The following is a 13,417-nucleotide window of genomic DNA, read 5'->3' on the forward strand; positions in this document are numbered from 1 at the left end:
CTGATATTAATTTTAAGTGGGCATTTTGGTTCTTTTCTAAGCTTGCCAACTCTAAGAGCAGAAGTGTCTTAGTTAGGGTTTACTGCTGTGCACAGACACCATGACCACAGCAACTCTTGCAAAGCACAACAGTTTTAACTGGGGCTGGCTTACAGGTCCAGAGGTTCAGTCCGATATCATCAAGGAGCGAGCATGGCAGCATCCAGGCAAATGTGGGGCTAGAGAGTTCTACATCTTCATCCAAAGGCAAACAGGAGAAGACTGGCTTTCAGGCAGCTAGGATGAGGGTCATAAAGTCCATGCCTACAGTGACACATCTACTCCAGCAAGGCCACCCTCCTAATAGTGCCACTCCCTGGACCAAGCATATTCAAACCACCTCAAGAAGAAATAGCCAAAATGCATCTCTTTCATTTACTTGGCTCCAGGAAGAGTTCTGCCTAAATAAAACTGAATGACAAAGTGTCTGTGTGCATCTAAACTTCTCCTTTGGTGTCACGGTGACTTAAAAACCTACCTTGAAAATTCTTTCTATTCAAAGCTCTCCTTCCTAAGGCTGTCTTCCTCTGGCCCACTCTCAAATATGATGGAAAGCAGACGGTCTGCACCAAATGCATGGTAACACTTCATATATTTGAAGACAAATAAATCCCTCTTAATGCTTGTTTTCCTGGAGCTGAAACCCCCTCCTTTCCAGTCCATCTCTCCAGTTCCCTGAAGTCTCTGGCAAAGGTTTTGTGATACCTATGTCTTTGGCCTTTGCCAGAGGGAATGAAACTTCAACCACAGGAAGTAACCAATGTTCTGTCAGGATGATGGAAACAGGAGGGTAGTCAGAGACTCTCGTTTGCCACAACGTAACATATGTGAGCTCCTAGGATTACATAGGAATAAAAAGGACAGCAGAAAAACAAAACATAAAAAACAAAAAATTATTTAAAAACCAGGAGCTAGTGAAAATTCTTCTTAGGGAAATAATCAGGTGCGGGATAGATGCAAAGAGACACAATAAGAACTATTCCAGGGAAGACTTTGTCATGGGCATGATAAGAAAGGAATGGAAGCCAAAGAGGGAGGTGGGCCATGAACTTTGATCAGTGGTTCTCCAAAGTGGTTTCAGAGTCGTTGGGTCAGACTGCCTTGTGCCTTTCCTAGCACCGACCTAATGAACAGTTCTTAACTGGTGCTAAAGACAAAGGAATTTATACTTAAATGGTGCTAGAGCCAAAAGTCTGAAATCAAGGTATCAGTGGGGTAGCCTATCTCAAAAGACTCTCAAGAAGTCTCAGTCCCTTTTCTTTATTTGTGTCCTTGCCAGTAATCATTAGCACACCTTGGTTTAAATACTTCACTCCAACCATGTCTTCGTATGACATTCCACCCTGTGTCTCTTGTTTTGACTAGCTTTTCCTATTTATTGTTCTAAAGGTGCCAGTCAAACTGGGTTCAGGGACCCATTCCAGGGGAGTGTGACATCATCTTGACTAGTCATTTTGTTCCTATTTCTATTATAATTACTGTTTGGAGATCCTGGGAATGTCATGAATTTTGGTGTGCTGTAATCAAAATGTCTGGAATACTCCCATCTCCCTCAAAATTTGGTGATGTTAGACAATGAGGCTGTTGGGGTTGAAAGGGTCCTAGAAGGGACTTCAGAGAACTCCTCACCTCTCCTGCCTTCTGAGGGCAGCTCAAGAACTTGGACCATGCTGAACACCAAGCAACTGTTACCTTTGATTTTCCAGCTTCCAACAGTGTAAGATATAAATATCTGTTGTTATGATGCTCCCAATCAATGGGCATTTTGTTATCATTCTGAACGAACTAATAGGGCCAAGTGTATCTAAGAAGCAGTCATGAGTGTGGCTGCTCTGGCCTTCCCCAGTGTCTGTTCAATCAGAGGCTCACGTCAACAAGTTCACATTTGGACCTGAGAGCTGGAGAGGTAGCTTGATGACAGAGAATTTACTTCTCATATACAAGGCTCCTGGCTCAATAATTTCTAGCACCGGTGTGTGTTGGGGTAAGCACAAGGGATTTTGAAAATGGAAGTTTTGAGAACAGTTAATTTTAGTGTAACTTGGGGCATCTACTAGGCTATATCAGTTCAGAAATTTATAAAAATAATGAGATCTATCTCCTTAGCAGGATGCAAAACTTACCTGGAAAGAAGGGCTGGGCTATTATCCTCAAACATTGGGCCTCTGTGTATTTTGGTGCAAATCATTATTTTGCTATGAATGCATTTGTATGAATATAAAAATGTATGTATATATGAATATGTAAGTGTATGTATATATGAACATATAAATGTATGGATTGTGCTTGCTGACCTGGGGCTGAAATATGACTGTTTTAGACACTGGCTTTAGATCACAGTTCACAAAGCAGCCCCCACCCCTCCTGCTGAGAGGGCGCATCCTTGGCGTGCAACAATACAAAGGCTCCCGAGGGACTTGACCCCACAATCCAAACAAAGCCCAAGAATCCAATCTGATCACAGATCCAGAAGGAGAGTCAGGGTTCAAGGTCAGGGAGCAGGAAAACACACTAAGTCTTCAGCCCACAGGAAACTGAGAGGCCATCCTCGGAGGACACGTTTCCGGCTTCCGCTCGGCTGGATAAACACACCTGCCTCAGATGCTATATGAAGACCCTGGATTTTAGTGCTGTCAGCAGAACTTCCTGGCTGTCTGAAAAGCTTTGGGCTGTGTCCTTCCAACTTGCTGAGTTTTTATTGCAGAACGGCCTGGAGGCTTTGACTGTCTCTGGGGGCACAGTAAAAGAAGGGACATGAAAAGAACGTAAGATAGCATTCAAAACACACACGAGTGAGCACCGAGTGCAGAGCCACATGGAAAATCAATGATGATGTGTCCTCTGGGGACTATGCTGCTGCCTGGAACCTGGGCTTCTATTCCTCTGGAAGGAATTAGGCAGTGATGGTTGCTTCTGGGAAGGCTGCAAGGCTCAAGTTTCCTAGACAATATCCTGGACTTTGAATGTATATGTCTCAACAAAATGTACATGCACTGGTCAAAGAGAGCAGTGGTGGCTTAGTGGCTTATTAGGAGAGTGGGTACTTTAATCGAGGTGATGGCTTTTTGTTTCTAAATTGGGATCTTTCTGACTCAAAAACACCTGGAGGAATAAGGTTGCTTCCGACCTTGATTTTCATGTGGCCTTATGCATCCTAAAAAGCTTAAGAGAGAAACTGGGCCACTTAAATACTGAAGCCTGGCTCAGATACTGTACCCGTTCCCGTGTGCACTTTAAGATTTGAGCTGTTTACACACGGCATGGTTCCCATGTCTAAATAGGATGGGTACCGCCAGAGAACTGTATGTCTGCGGACATGTTTTGGGCGGAGCTGCACTGGGATTCCCAGAGGTTAGGAATAGTAAGACTAGACCATATGTAGAAGACTAGACCATATGAAGCCAAGAGTTGTCATCTCGATATGCATTATGAGGCTTCTTTGGCCATCTCCTTCCACAAAGGAAACCTTAATGCTCTCCCTGCAGCCTCCCCCTCTCCCACTCCAATCTACTGTCTCACCTCACCCTTTTCCCTGCCTATACCCAACTCACACAGCAAGAGACACAAGCTCTGTGTTTTTCCCACGACCAACACTCATAAACTACATCACTGGAAACCAACAGGTTCACCTTCCATCTTCAACAGCTGAGCAAGCCTGGCTCTTGAGTTTACCCTTGGCCTTCAGTCTTCACAGGGAGCGAGCAGTTGCGCCCAAAGAAGAAAGACTAGCCCAGAGGGGGAAAATGATGGCTGGAAAAATGAATGGGTCCTCAGATAAAAGCCTTGCTTTGAGCCACACTGATAGACCATTTATGGCCTTTCTCAGACCACTCTGTAATGGAAGCCCCAAGACAATGCATGTGAACATATAAGAGGTAGGTATTCTGGAGGGGGGAAAAATTCCACAGACTCCTGAGTTCTAAAATCCCAAATGATTTATTAAAGATTAGCCATCAATGGTTGATGGCAGAGCTAAGCAGAGGTGGGGTAGGGAGAATGTTTCTTACCACAGAGCTGAGCCCTTCCTGTGCCCTTTAATTGAACATGCTATTCAGTCCATCTGGGGCGAAGGGGTCAGTGGAAAGTGAGTCTGGAAGGAGGGCTCTGTGAAGTCATGTTTGTTTCCTGACTAGTTTCGTTAATGAGCAGCTCTTCTTAGCAGCTGCTAAGTGATGATACCCACGTGCCATGCAAACAAAGCGCGGACACCTGAGAGCTTTCTAGAAGCATTGCCGGATGCCCTCAGCACTGTCAGTGGTGTGAAGTCAGGGAGGTTCTTGCAAACCGTGGTGCGAACAACAAGGAATTTCAGCTATTTTCCATAGCTTGATGAATCTATTCTAATTAGAATTTTCAGACTAGAGCACAAAATATTCCTAAGACCAAATTACTCCTGGGGGTTTTAAAACTCCTTTCTGAGCTTCATGCTGTGTTTGCCTGTTCTGCACATAATGATTTATCATCTCTTCTTTCTTCCAGTCTTTTTGAGCTCTGCTTACTCTGTGTGTGTGTGTGTGTGTGTGCATGCACGCGCGCGCGTGTGTACGTTTTTATGCGCTTTTCTCTCTTGAATTTCCTGTCATGAAGTCAGAGGATACATTTTTATTTTGTAATAAGGTTGCTTAAGTCACTTCCTCAATCTCTCTCTGGAGAGCTGGGTTTCAATAAAAGCACTTCGTGGGATCTCAGCATGTCCTTCCCTTTGTAGCTAGCTCCCTGCTTTGGAGTGATGAAGAGGAAATGGAAAGAAGCTATTGTCTACCGATGGCCTGGCAGGAGCAGAACACACATACTTAGGGAGAGTGGGTGTCAGGGTGCTCTGTACTTTCAAACAGCAGCCTTCTCTCCCTCTCTGGATCCCTCCTTCCCTCCACTTCCCATAGCACACAGTGGCTGTAGCGTAAGACTGGTCTGCCCACACTCCCTTCTTGGCTCCATTTCTCTGCTTCTGGGGCAGTGTGCACAGGGCTCTCAGAAACAGACTGATTGCTTTTATCCCTCTTGAAAATATTTATAACCAAACACTGGCAATCGCCCTGGGAAGCAGGCCTATGAATTTCCTCTTGCCTCCCACCTCTCCCTATCTTGAAACCGAAGATGAATCAATTCTAGAGTGGGATTGAAGAAAGGGGGGAAGAACCTTTGATGGATTCTGATAGTGATCTCTTATCTTATGGGCAGCACTCCGGTCTAACTTGAACATCTTGGTTTGGCCAGGGTGACTGACTGCTCATGGCAAAGCAAGGGCAAATGCTGTGGCACTGTGTGGAGCCCATGCTGGAGTGGGCTTGGAGACGTTCCACTCTGTCTTAGACAGAAGGATACTTCATGCCACGGGCTGATGTGCATGCCAGCCTGGCAGCCTGGATACCCCCTCCAAAAGAATAAGAAAACATGCAAAAATGCAGAAGGTCTGAACCTGGGGGAGTTGTTGAAATACTGAGTCTTGTTACAGTGAGTACCTTTAGCAGACACACTTCTATTCAGTCCACATGGGCATGAGATGTCACATGCCACCCTGGTTTTAAGACAGGAGTTACATCTGAGAGGCTTGAATGGCTCCGGGCATCACCCAGCTTAATGATGGGAGAACATCAGAACTGGTAAAAGGTCACCGTGGCCCATGACTGTCTTTGGCCTTGCCTCTTATCAGTTGTGACGTGAGAAAGTCATTTGAATTATCTGAAAAATACAAATAATAATGCCTACGGCACAGTGAGATTGTGAGAACTGCGTAAGACGATGTGCACAAGGCTCTCCCATGAACTCAGGCATGGCGTGACCTCAGTGAAGACTTAGTTTGTCACTGGTGTGATTGTAATGGTGCTGTGATGGTTCCCAGGCTGGCTCGGGCTGCTGTGACTTTGGTGTTTGCAGAGGGTAGGGCAGGCCAAACACTTTGTCTTCAGGAAGTCTATACCACATTCATAGATAAATCAGCTTTTTGACGGGACTGGCTTGACATCTAGTCAGTGTGGCATTGCCAAATGCTATCTGTGGCCCTCATTTTCTAACCTGGTCACAAGGCCTGAATGGTGAGCCACTCCCACACCTGACTGTAATGGGTCTGGTTTTCATAACATTCTAATGTTCATTTTATTTTCTCACTTTTCTAGCTGGTCAGGATGTGAAATCAGAGTTGGTGGTAACTAATTTTTCTGAGTCTAAAGAAATTATAGAAGCAAATTTTCTAAAGTTTTTGAGGTTTATAACCACTTCCCACTATCTTTAAGACCAGCTGGACAGGGATCCTCAGATCCATTTTTGTATGGTCTTGGACAGAGTGCTGAACTTATGTATACTGTCAAAGGTTTCCCTGGACGTTGTTTCTATACACTGTCTACAGCGATTCCTCATGAATGCTGGAGGAGGGGCCTTCATCCCACAAGGAGGACCCTGAACACTGGCGCCCTCTCCGTACTCATTGCCAGGTCCTCATTCTCCTGCATTGGTGCTTCTCAACCCTCCTTACGCTGTGACCCTTACCACAGTTTCTCATGCTGTGGTGACCTCCAACCATAAAATTATTTCCTTGCTACTTCATAACTGTTATTTTGCTACTAATCATAATTAGTAATATTAGCATATCTGACATGTGACCCCCATGGAGGTCGTGGCCCATAGGTTGAGAACCACTGTTCGGTAGGCAATCATCCCCGAACACCAGCGTTTACAACCTGCTTACTCTCCAGACTACCCAAGACTCCCTCTGAGGCCTCCCTTTGTCTTCCTATCCAAAAGTGGTAATAATGCTCTCAACCTTACAAATCCTGAGATGATTTACGATGTATGAACAGACAGGGAAGCCAGTGAATTTAGTAACCTGATATTAAATGTTGGTACTGTCTGACTCACATGATGGTCTGGACTCTGGGAGATGGAGGGAAGCCTATCGCTATATAAGATGAAAATCCAGGATCTCCAGAGAGAGGACTGGCCTCTTTGATGCCCAGCTTAAACCTTCCACCTTCTCGGCTGTGATTGGTGGCAATGAGTTTAGGCTGATAAATTCTGGGAGTTCCTTCTCTCACTTAACTCCCATCCCCATTCCCACCCAGGACCAGAAATAAAATCGCTCTCTGGGAACCAGTCCCGTTTTGAATGGTATGTGGTTTGTAACACCCTTTCAATGAAATGCCATTGAAAGACTCTCCTTCATAGCCTAAAGTCCTTGAGCCTGTAATTAAATCCTGAATGATCAAAGAACACTACAGTATTACCACCAAAATGTACAATTTCTATATTCCTCGACAAAGCAACCATCAGCTACCACCAAAGCAATGCCCTTAAGCTATTGGACAATCATCTCCATCTTGGAAATTGGCTTGACTTCCTTGAATAATGGAAAAGGCCCTGCCCAGGCTACGTTCTGCCCAAAGACCTGGAAAGCACTCTTACTGATGGTTGTTGTGGGTTCCTGTGCCAAGCCAAAATTCTGTTAGGAAGGAGTAGGGAAGATGGGCAGATACTAGGTAAGCCGCTGTTGTCCTTGATTAATCTTCTAGGTACCCCATAATCTGGAGGAAAATATAAGTGGTTGTCAATTTCAAATGGAGAAATTCTGCTTGAAAGAAAAAAAAAAAACCTGTAAACTTCAGGGTGAAGTCATAACGAAGACCAGTACCATGTTTTCAATGCCTTACTTCTTGCTTTGCCTGAATAACATAAAGTTTCAGAAGTAAGCTTACTGTTCAGTGTCTTATGCAAGCTCTTTGCCTCAGCCCCACCATTTCCTTTATAAGGTGGCTAACGAAAAAGCATGCTTCCTTATGCCGTTTTCCTCGTGCATAGAGGAAAGTCACTCATAGAGTTGTTTCAGAGCAGTGCTTCGAAGCCTTCCTAATGCTGCGACTCTATGTTGTGGTGACCCCCAACCACAATTTTGCTACTGTTATGAATTATAATGTAAACATCTGATATGCGGAATATCTGATAGTTGACCCCCATGGGTCCTTAGACATCCCCAGAAGGGCTCATGACCCACAAGTTGAGAAACACTGCTTTAGAGGCAGCGTAGATTAAGGTGAGAGAAGGAAAGCCATTAGTTCCTGCACTGTACAATGGGCTGTAGAGCCAAAAGTCTTAAACCTAAAGGATCATTGGACATTTCTGCAATCTCTGTTGCTCATGTCAATTACAAAATTGAAAATTCCTTTCCTCTTTTGCTCCACTCAAGACTGAGAATAAAGACAAACCCAACCCCCTTAACTTAAACTGAAAGACCATGGATTGGCCCCTCCCTCTCTGTGAAAATGTAAAGGGACCAGTGGCCACGTGAGTGGTTCATCCTCAGTCACGGCTCCACATGTTGACTGTCCCCAAAGAGACTTCTTTTCTAAGTCATTATAGATACAGCTACCAGAAGTCTAGACATTATGATGTGTCCCTCCTGATGTCCATCCAGTATGATCTACACAACCTCCTCTAGAAGATTACGGTTAGGTAACTAGAGGGCTGGTTGTCCTCATTAGCCTCCCTGATTGGGGATAATCCCTAGATCAAGGACTATTAGGTCGGAGCATAGGGAGCTATTAAGAACCAAAGATCTTTAACTCATGAACAGAAGCTATTATATGGTTGAACCTGGAAAGTGAGGTATATGTGGGAAAGAATGCTTAGGATAGTGGGCAAGAAACCAACACATTTGCTGATCTGGCATTTCGGGGGAATTATGGGTGGAGGTGGACTTTGGAATTCATCCTAAGTTGGCTTTGTTGTGCACTGGCTATATGCACTTGGTTAAAATTTTCCATCTCTGTACCTTGATTTCTATCCATGTGAGCTACAGTAGACACAGTATCTGTGTTGGAAGGATTCAATGATAAATAACATTTTCAAAACGATAACTGTGTCTTAGCAGATACTGGCTATTAGTTTCAGTGTAGTTTTTGGTACTTCTGGGCACATGCAATGCCCCTACTGCCAACACCCTGGAACCTTCTTCATCCACGGGTCATAGGTGATGTTCCATCTTGTAACTCATTTCAGAGGCTGTATCTCCACATGTTCTGGGGGTTATTAAAAATGGAACGATCATTCAGTTACATCTCAACACACTGAGAAAAGGTTTGTTTTTCCCATTCGTGTGTGCATCCGCAGAGGCTGCAATCACCAACTCTCAAAGCCAATTAGAGTCAGCGAATCACCCACGGACATAAACTTAATAAAATTTTCTGACATAATTATTTCCTAGAAAACACAAGGTAACTAGAGAGGCACAGGCTCAAATGAAATGACTAGCTTCATCAGCTTCTCAATTCCCAGGCTTGGACCTGGCGAGCTCCCCCTTCTCTGCCTTCTAAGGAGGGTTTACTTGTTTTTATTTGATTGATTGCTAAATGCTGGCCCATGGTGTTAGCAGTACCTTAGAAAGCTCATTTGGGCTTGTTCATCTGTATCTAGGCAGATTCATGCCACAAGTATTCCAGACTAGATGGGCAGCTACACTGCCTGAATAGCCAAGGAAGCGGACCCCTTATTCTTCTCCTTTGTGAAAGCTAGGCTATTTTAACTGAGCTGTGGTCAAGGGAAAGCTGGGAAGCAGAACTGGTGTAGAGGACAGAGGGCTGCCCTAAAAGACAAGCAAAAGCTATCTTCTTCCCCAGGCTCCCAGCAAACAACAGCCTGTCTGAGGGATGGAGCATGAGCAGAGATGAACAGATTTCTCCTTCCATAGAATCAGCTGTTCTGCTGGTGTGACCTTTTTGATCATGCTTGGTTCAAAACTTTGAGAACTCAAGGACCTGGGAGCCTTGGTGACAGCTCCCTTTTATTATTATTTTTTCCAATTCTGTTCTAAATTCATCTGCTAACATCCAAGGGGGCAGACACCAAAGCCTTACCAGGCTCCTCCCTGCTTTGTGCTCATAGAAAGCATGCATCAGGGTGCCTGCACAATACAATTCCAAAGCAATTTGTGCCAGGCACTGTGATTTATAGCTCAAGACTCAGCACACAATGATCCATAACAAGGTACCATCCCATGCTGATGCTTTGAACCGAAGGAAACTGAAGGGCCTTGGAAGTGAGTCCTTTGACCTCCCCATGACCTGGTTTTCTCTTGTGCATGGTCTCTCTCCAAACAAACCACAGGAAGAATTTCTCTTCTTTGAGGTGGCTCATGGAAACTATGTGCTTTCTTTCCCAAAGTCAGCAACGATACCTAGAAATGTCACTCCAGCCCAGTGGTTCTCAACCTTCCTAATGCCGAGAGCTTTTTATACATTTCCTCATGCTGCAGTGACCCCCCCAACCACAAAATTATTTTCACTGCCACCTCAAATTAATGTTGGTACTGTTATGACTTGTAAATATCTGTGTTTTTCTGATGGTCTTTGGCGACCTCTGTGAAGGAATAATTCCCCAGGTAGAGAACCGCTGCTCTAACCTGCCTGTGTCTTTCTGTGTAGGAACCTGTGGCCTGCTGGTCTTAGGACCGTTGAGGAAACTTACCTAAAAACGTCTGTCTGGATAACAAAACCATTGTGAAATATCAACCTGGGAATGCCTGCTTGTTATCACCGTTAACCTATCAATCTGCCTCACTATGTAAGGACTCTGATCAGCCAACTCATCTACGCATTTGTCTGCATTATCTCACTAAGCTCTGCAATCAATTCCTGCAGGAATAGGTGCTGGTCCTATTCTGTATATAAGTACGCTGAAGTTCAAAAATATTATATAGTTTTAGCTCATACAACTAACAATCCACAGTGTGATAGGTCTGAAAAGAGGTGCCCTCCTCTAAAGACCGAGCCTTCTCCACTCTTAAAGTGTTTCTGCTGTAGGTCAAACAGAGAATATATGGTTATTAAGCCCTCCTCACAGTACCTAGTACCCAGCTGAGCATGGACTTGATCCTCGTTTTCATTTCTCTATCTGTCATTTAGAACTACGGCTTCTGAAGTCAGTGGGACAGCACACATAACTTCCAGCAGCTGCTCTGTCCATTTCTGGCCTTCATCCCATCTTGTTACTCCGCTGGCGCTGGCATCCTTGACCACTGTGCACCAAACAAAAAGGCAAGAACCATTAGTTTTGGGGAACTGTCACAGGTATGAAATGAATGTAGAAAATTTGGCTCTCGGCCTGATGAAACTTGACAAGTCGAGCAAGCACATGCTGTTGGTCAAATTTGGAGATTTGTCACAAGACCTCTGGCTCCCTAGCTCCACATTCTTTGGGTGCTTGGCAGCCTGGTCAGTATATAGCATTAACTTTAAACTTTCCAGCCCCGTTAGCATCCCAGGATTGTTAAATACACCGAGGTACTTGGTAATTCATCTTGCTCAACATTTTCACAGCTCAGTAAGCATGCATGCCTTATCATAGACATCACATTAATGTTTAACAAACATTAACAGCCTCTGTGGGCTCCATTTTCACTTACCTGTCATGAAATGTACTATGCATATACAAATAAACAATTCATGCAGAGGTAATGTTTCTTGCTTGTCTCCGGAAAGACAGTCCGGGCTCACGTTGTGTTAGTTAGGAGAGAAGATTCCCGGTGTTTAGAGCCTGAGTGATTGGGATTCCCAGCCCTGGTGAGGCCTCCTCCCATTCAAGACCCACAAGATCACAGCCTGCCTGACAGTTCTCCAAGTAATCACAGCAGCACTTCTCATTCCCTGGGGATATGTGTCTTCAGTTTGCACGGCGCTCCTTCCTGTGTTTATAGTCTGTGGTTGCTGGTTCAGCGGGTTGCTAAGTTCTGTGAGCAGTCACTCCTGTACATTGAAGTTTATGCTGTGGTTTATTCTATACCTTTTTGGTTTTGCTTGCACTTTTTTGGGATTATTTTTGTAGGGGTATGCCATCTGTTAATACTGTATAAAGGTATGCCTATAGTTTAGCACCAGGATACCATTGTCCATTGGATATCTCCTCAAAAACCAGCAGACAAAACAAGCCTGCTATATCAGCAGTGGGAGTGTCCTAAACATATGAAAGAGGAAATACAAGCTGTTCCTTATTTCTGGTTGCCTAGAGGTCTCCCTCTGAGGCCAGATGTAAAAATGGAATAGTAGACTCTTGGTGTTCTCCACAGTGCAGATTCAGTGAGCTTCTATGTGGAGCATGCTAAATGATACAGACTGTCCCAAGCCTCATCACTCAGATGCACATAGTTAGAAAAATAGGACCCAGAATCACTATCTATATTCCTCTTCTCTCTGTGTCTCTCTGTTTCTACCGTTGATTCTGCCTCTCTGTCTCTGTCCCCCTCTGCCTCTTTCTCTTTCTCTGTCTCTCTCTCTGTCTCTCTCTCTCTCTCTCTGTCTCTCTCTTTCTCAACAAGGTTTCATGTACTCCAGGCTGGCCTTGAATTCACTATGTAGCCTTCAATGAACTCTTTATTATCTTGCTTCAATCTCCCAAAGGTTGGAATTATGGTGGCATGGGCCACTTCTGATGTCAAACACCTTCTTGCTTTGCTTTGCTTTGCTTTGTTCATTCCTTCTTTTCCTCCTTTCCCAGAAACAGGTCGCAGTGTTGACCAGGAATGCCATCCAGTGCTCTGTCTGGATAGGCATGAGTTTCTGTTCCCACAGTGCCCACCATTCTCCCACTCATTATTTCATGTAATAAACAAAGCTGACAACGACAGAGTAACAAGAGAAAGGGTACTAAGGTATTCAGTCAGTCTGATGTAACCACCATTAAATTGTCTTTGCATTAAATGAAAATAAACATTCATAAAGATATGCAACTGGGGCATAGATACATAGGAAAATGCCCCAGAGTTTTCCTCTTCAAAATATGGAAAGATAGACTGAGTTACACAGTTTACTTGGGGTTGGGGGAACAGATATTGTAGATGAGAATCTATCTCTTATACCCCACCCCATCTTGTGTTTGTTTGAGACAGTGTCTCGGTATGTAGCTGTAGCTGGCCTCTACTTTACAAATCCTTCAGCCTCAGCCTCTTCTAAAATTAGAGATATGTACCACTATATATACCCAGTCAGATCTATGCATTAAGTAGGGGAAAGGTGTCTCTGAGTGAAGAATATAGATAAATGCTCCCTTCTGAAGTAAACTGTGGTAAAGATTGTAGCCAGCAAACTTCAGGACTACATTCAGCTGCATGTAATGGAACATTCTGAAGCACTGGCCAAATGAAGAGCATGGAAACACCACACGGCTGTCCAATTCTGACTTGATAGTCTATCATCTAAATTAGAAGGGTTTTCCCCCTCATGTTCATGGCTGAGTAGCATCTCAAACATGTTTTAGGCAGAAGAAATGGCAACCCTCCCTAGGCGCCTCTGTCATGTCCTGCTAACAGGACTCAGCCACACAGTTCTACTGGTGTCAAGAAAACTTGAAAATCGAGTTTTAGTCATTGGAAGTGAAAAAGTGGAAGGGAGAAGAAGAT

The 13,417-nt window shown here is 44.3% G+C and overlaps 1 long non-coding RNA gene across 1 annotated transcript; it reads right to left on the reverse strand.

The window, feature by feature from the left end:
- Positions 1-948: 948 nt before the first annotated feature.
- LOC110307615 lies at positions 949-11,641 on the reverse strand. The gene is made up of 3 exons (XR_002379439.1): positions 11,429-11,641; positions 10,870-11,041; positions 949-2,768 (listed from the first exon to the last, which is right to left on the reverse strand). It is a non-coding gene; the product is annotated as an uncharacterized LOC110307615 (long non-coding RNA).
- Between the last annotated feature and the right edge of the window lie 1,776 nt (positions 11,642-13,417).

Source organism: Mus caroli, chromosome 13, assembly GCF_900094665.2.
Source record: "Mus caroli chromosome 13, CAROLI_EIJ_v1.1, whole genome shotgun sequence".
Lineage (NCBI taxonomy): Eukaryota > Metazoa > Chordata > Mammalia > Rodentia > Muridae > Mus > Mus caroli.